Source organism: Varroa jacobsoni, unplaced genomic scaffold (genome assembly GCF_002532875.2).
Source record: "Varroa jacobsoni isolate VJ856 unplaced genomic scaffold, vjacob_1.0 scaffold_959, whole genome shotgun sequence".
Lineage (NCBI taxonomy): Eukaryota > Metazoa > Arthropoda > Arachnida > Mesostigmata > Varroidae > Varroa > Varroa jacobsoni.
In genome coordinates this window covers 96,017-102,486 of record NW_019213861.1, presented here as the reverse complement: position 1 = coordinate 102,486, position 6,470 = coordinate 96,017, and the positions used below count along the sequence as shown (strand labels likewise).

General features: G+C 37.2%; 1 long non-coding RNA gene across 5 annotated transcripts in view; it reads right to left on the bottom strand.

The window, feature by feature from the left end:
- LOC111265347 (uncharacterized) overlaps positions 1–4,726 on the bottom strand; it is a 36,251-nt gene extending 31,525 nt beyond the window's left edge. For 2 of the 5 annotated variants that reach the window (XR_015313026.1, XR_015313025.1), the window contains exons 1-2: positions 4,452–4,723; positions 1,590–1,700 (exon numbers count right to left, since the gene is read on the bottom strand). This is a non-coding gene — a long non-coding RNA (uncharacterized LOC111265347). Of the gene's footprint in view, positions 1–46; positions 1,040–1,589; positions 1,701–2,321; positions 2,681–4,451 lie in introns of those variants that run through there. The other 3 variants (XR_015313024.1, XR_002683403.2, XR_015313023.1) reach the window with 3 other exon arrangements.
- Positions 4,727–6,470: the final 1,744 nt, after the last annotated feature.

Here is a 6,470-nt window from a genome sequence, read left to right as displayed (position 1 = left end):
AAGATTTATCAAAGCTACTTTCGTGGTAAATTGTATTGAACACATTGCGTGTTAAAAAACCTCTCAGTTGCACCTCGTACATGTTATTACGCTGAAAATATTAAACGCTTTTTTTGTTCGGCCTCTGGTAACTAGTTCCATTTGAAATACAATTTGAAATTATAACATTTTAACTGATTTGATATACCCACAGTTTAATGTCATTGCTCAATATTCGTCTTGCTTAAACAGGTTTCTTGGGCTCAAACGCTTTTTTTAATGTAATAGAAGATATTTGCAGCTCATTAAATCTAATCTAAACTGATTCAGTTCGGTTAGAATAGTTTATAGGATAAACTATTTTCATACGCTTTTATGAACGCATGATATAGGAGCGATTGGTGCCCATACACACGTAGTAGCAATACGCTTTAAACGAGACGTAATTTTTCATCCATGCATGGCTTTTCATTTATTGTTTTGAATAATAGTTATGCTGTCATACGATGTTATAAAGTTGACTCGAAGTAGACGCGTGACGAACAGTGTTGCATCGAACAATAGTGAATTTCGATATTCTGTAAAACTAGTTTATTTTCATGAATTATTCTCATAATTATTTTTCTTGACATCATAGACAAGCTTACTTTTTACGGCCCACACGACGTACTATATGATTGAACTACAATGTCTTGTGTTTCCCATGTGATGCTGCTTTTCCACTCAGCATAACGATAAAAGACTTTGTAGACAATGCTAGCTTAAATATAATACCATAATAATATCTTCATATACCTTTAGCGACTATTTTAGTATGTAGTAACCCTAAACTGCTCAGTGCTTGGCAAGGGGTCTAATTTCGTTTCTTCAAATCCACACTAGGCACTGTATGGCTTCTAGGAAAAAACTATTGTGCTTGATCACCCGGTCTTCACTGGCAAACATATGTTTGACAATTGGCGGAGACGACTTTTTCTTGAAATACTAACGCAAATTAACTTCTGATGCTTCTATAGGTTCGTGGTATCTAATACGGTGTGTTGTGCACGCAAATTGCAACCTAAAAACATTGAGTTTAGTTTTATGGCTTAATAATGACGCTTTTACTTAATTTAATTGAACAACAAAACATACGCACAATCATTGTTTAACGAAAAAGTTAAAAAATTGAAAAGAATCTCTATTAATATTTTCTGTATTGGTTTTCTTGTTTTTTCTATTTACTAATAGACTTCACAGTCTAAACATGCACTCACAGATCAAGTAACGAAATTAGATCGCCACGGAAAATGCTTTTCCAGGCGCGTAACATTTGTTCCGTGGCTTTCTAAACACCTTACATAAAATTACAATAGTGTCGTCAGTGGTAATTATTGTTAAAGGATATTTTATCAATAGAAGGAATAACATTTTACTTTTATATATGGCTTTTGTTGCTTCCACTCATGCTAATATTAAGTTCTACAGGCAAGAATGTAAACGTAGGCCAGTGATCTATTTGTAGTGTGAAATAAACTGGTGGTATGGAGAATTAAACAACAGAAAAACTAAATCTAGCAAAGGAACATTTGTTGGTTCCGGCAAGTTAAAGGCAGATGGACTCTACTTACAGCGCAAATTCCATCCACGGTTGACGGTGTTCTAACACAGTTCAAAGCATATGGCGTCAGACCTTCGCCTCGTAGAAAAGCTGTTGAGAGTATTTGGAACACAGAATTGACCTGAAAAAAAGAACAAATAACATTAATTCGAGTTGTCTGTCGTAGATGAATGATAGGGTTAAAACTGCTGTCCACAGCACGCGGAATGAGATACCGAAACAACGTGAAGTTAAAGAAAACAAGCTAAGACTCTTCGACGAAAAAACTGACGTCTCCTTGTATCAGTAAGGCATGCATAGATTGCAGTGGGTCTCTCTTTCAGCTTCAAGCAGTTCTTAATGTTAGTCATCGGTGTCATTGATTATATAATCACACCAACTAGCATCCAAAAAAGCACAACATCGAATTGGATTTTACAAGTCGTTCTTTTCTACGTATTTGCTAAGGCTAAGTGAAAGCTTGAAAAAGTTAGCAGTCCGTAGTTACTTAAGTGCTTCTATCAGTCACGAGGAGGACGTAGGCAGGGCCGCCGTTCCAGAGAAATGCATAAAGTCGTGGCGTACCAGGGTTTGAATACACAGCGGGAAAAAGTGTAGCGGGATTGCCAGAAACATCGTAATGGACGCTTACACTCGCAAACCGACTTCGTCCTATGAATATGGGGTAAAACAGGGGTGGCTGGGCATTCGTGAGAGTAAGTAGAAAATGAAATGTTCTAGCGTCATCGTCGCCGTTGCTGACCTTGGAATGATCCGGAATGTGAAAAGAACGTGCGAAACCGGATAGTCGGCCGTTCCGTTAACAGATACTGAGAACATGATCCGAAAAACTCATGCCGCCGCTTGTGGCATATCCGCTGTCGCTATCACCAAAGGCCCCATCGTTTAAACGGCGTTGACTTGAACGGAGCGCATGAGCTGCTTTCCGATTTCTGTCTTTCCGCAATCGCGTACTCTGCATTTCTATTCCGTCCTTTCTGTTTCGTTCATTGCTTCACTTAGAGGAGTAGCAAGAGAGTGTGTTGTCTCTTTTGATTGCAAATTGTACATAGAAAAATTTTATTTCGTATTGCGACATCTTGACATAGATCAGCAGTTCCTACCGATCTGAAATGATCGATATGAGCCATTATGCAATCGCGAGTAAAATGGCTTATCTGGTTTCCCGAAATCAGTCTACTAGGATCGTTGGAAAATTAAGAGGGAGATAAGCGTTAAGAATGTATGTCTTTAAATAATCAGCCCCCTGTTTCTTAAGTGAAATAACACCATAAATGTATCAAGGTAATATAATTTCATTATATCGGTGGAGCTTCATCAACTCAGTACCAAGCAAAGCGGAATCACTTGAAGGTATTATGAATGTTACATACCACGAAATACTAACAGACCATAGCTCGATGGAGAGCAGAACATGTGTACGATATTCCAGATCAGTAATTCGGCCGTTATCAGGTCGTTCAAAAGCAAAAAGTTGATCATTATAAAAAAAAACACGATTAACCTGGGAATATACATTTGTGTTACCAAGGATGAGCTTACTGACAAACATGGCATCGTAACTAACATCAAAAATGTACTTATAGATCAAAAGTTTAGATGGCAGTCACATCTACCATAAGTAATAATCGTCGTCCTTTTAATGGATGCATAATCTACTTTTTTAAGAAATTCAAGTATTCCAGTTTCAATAATAATAATAATAATAAAAGATCTACAAAAACTAAATTTGCAAGAACAATAAAGCGTCGAGGTTGTTCATATACATATTTCAGAAAATATCTAAGAAAGATATACGTAGGAGGTAAAAAAATTCGACACTGATTCAATAAATGTGTAAGTTACAAAAAAGATCATAACTAAGAAAAAATCGTGCAGAGATATATAAGTTGGAAATTTGTAATATTTCCTGAAATTCGAAATAAACATTTTCACTAACACTCGTTAAATGCTATTAATATCAGATTCCCTGGAGCTTTCTTTCGATATTGGTGTGGCCTCTACGAGTTTAATATACTAATCCATCCGCTCTACAGAGCAACCCCGAAGTACCTTGTAGTAAGGCAACTTTGCCCCGGAAAAGCGCTATTTGCTAATATACATATTTTCATATAAATCGTCACGTAATAAGAACGTCATGCTGAATGTCTCGTACATTCATTCCCTCTACCTCATCTCAACGATGCTGCCTCAAACAGTCGCTGCAAAAATATCTCTGCAACGTGATCTTTCCGCTTGAAAGGTTTCATCTTACGTTTTCGTTGGCCTCTTATATATATATATATATATATATATATATATATATATATATATATATATATATATGCTCAAATAAATTGGCTTTCTGGTGAATTTTTCGTATATCGATCGTAGACTCCTCAATACTTCAAAAATGCTCTTATTCAAAAACATAAATTCCTTTTTTCAAGGTCCAGGCCATTACTGTATAAATTCATCTTATTTTTTTTAAAGCTGATTCATCTGCTATATGTATAGAAACATATAAAATGAAATAGGGCTTTGCTTATGATATCGACGTATTTATGCCTGTTTACTTAATTATTGCGGTAGTTTTCTGAATTATAGATTTTTCATCCTAGTAATAAATGTATGCATTCTGATGCTTCTTTAATGTACATAACGTAACTACAAGTATGCATTCGGAGCTCACCGTACAATAAAGTACCATAGGCAAGATAAAGGCAAAAAAATTATTCATGTACTAGTTATCCGCGGTTATTAGTTGACGAATATCACTGGTAGCCTTTAGTTTTGCCTGTTATACTGAATTGAAAGGAAATGCTTAAGTACACCACCTGCTAGTGAGTTACCCATCGTTTCTTGAGTGGTCATCGAAGGGTGCAGTACTTACGAGTGCTTACGGAGTCTGATCACGCAAGTGTCCATTTCAGCACCACAGAAGCACAAACCGGCGTGGGGGGCAGTGAAAGAGGTCAGGACAAAGTGCTAGAGAAGAACGATAGGAAGAAGCAAGGGAAAATGGGGTATAAATGAGAATAACAGAGAGGTGTAACAACTAAGGACCACAGGAAGCCTTAGGCGTAGTGAGTGCGGGTACATTGGGATCAATAGGACGTCAGCGATTAAAGTGGGGTCCGTTGGAGAAAGGGTATACATGAGTAGTGCGTAAGCGAGACCAATGGAAATTGGAAGAGGGGGTGGTGGTGCACCTATTGAGGGTGGCAAAGAACTGCCAATGGCCCACAGAGAACAAGAGGCATAACCGAGAGCGAAGGAAAGACACCCGTGTGAGAAGCTGATTAGGTAAAGGGCAAAGTGCGCTAATACTACATACTTTGACCAACTTATCAGCGCTGACCTCCATGGAAAAGACGATTACCGGTTAATGTAGACTGCCTAGATTGTCCATATGGATGAAATGACATTTTACTAACGGTACTGCTACGACTGACAAAAAAACCAACTTCGCGATCGGTAGCTCATCGCATGGATGACGAAGAATTTTGAACACGCATACCTAGAGGCTTTTGAAATGGACACAAATTTAGCGACGATTGAAATATTTGAGTTATCCATAAATGCGTTATCCATAGACTACGGTGGATCGCAAATTTAAAATTCATAACGGTTTCTAGCTGAACTAAGACCATGTTCGTTTCTAACAATCCCTTTATTTTTAAGACTTGTCGCGTATTATCAAAGATATACCTGGACATTTTTTTGCCAAATTAAGCCATATTATAAACAAAACGAGTTTTACCTTTATTTGAAGTAAGTTTTTTAGAGAGGCCATGTAAGCATTATTCTCAAAAGGAGTAATGCGGTAATACACTCGCCACGAATAAGACATTATAGAGCTAGTATGAATGCGACTGTTAAGTATAATAGGCAACTTGCGGAAATTGCATCTAAGTACTTTTAAGCTGATAATGCTATTTGCCTACTTTTTGACAACGCATTTAGTGCATATACACTTAAATTTACAGTGACGTAGCAGTAAGTTGCCTCAAACTACTTGCTTGGTGCCCGTTTAGACCTACATATTACAAGTTTTTCACTAAGTCGGTCGTCACTAATTCTCAACAACCCGTACCTGTTAAATGAAGTACTTTATTCCTCGAACACCTTTGCCCATTGTAATTACCATTGCATGGCTGTGTATGCATCATTAATATACTTATGAATGCAATGACTCCACTGTTTTTATACGGGATAGCAAATTTGATTACGAGCGCCTAAGGCTCTAATTTGAATTCATCTTTTTAATTTGAACTCATTTGACATCTATTTAAAGAAGAACATAGCTAAAGTGTAAAGGTATATATTTTGTTGTAAGTTTGTAGCGTATTTTAGTTATGTTTTCCCGGGTGTACTACTACTAGTAAATAGAAAGAAAAACTAAAAAAATATAACTGGATATTTAGGGACTCATAGTCACTTTGATTAATGCATTTTATAGAAGTACATAATTGCATATCCAATAGTGTTACTCATATTCTTGTAGGCCCATTATTCAAGAATTAATTAAGAATATGTATAGGGTCGAAAAAGGCCATCGTGCATGAGCGAACCTGTATATAACCCGAAAACAGCAAGTACGAATGCTCGCATTCATATTACAACTCCGATCTGCAAGCTAACAGTGTCACCTACTTTCTGTCGCTACCGTTGCATTCGATGCATTTAATCACTAGTGCAACAATTGTGCAAGAAGCAGCGATTGTCCCAATACACCCCTCTCAGGAGCCTTCGTATCTGTCCATTTGTTTAGCTGCCGCATTCAACCGTGGAAGAGTATTGACGGCACATAGCATCGACGGATGCCTTCTAATAAATTCTAATTAGGCCCTTTGTCCTTTTCACCCTCTTTTTTCTTCTTCTTTTAGATCTATGTGCCGCTTACTCCACT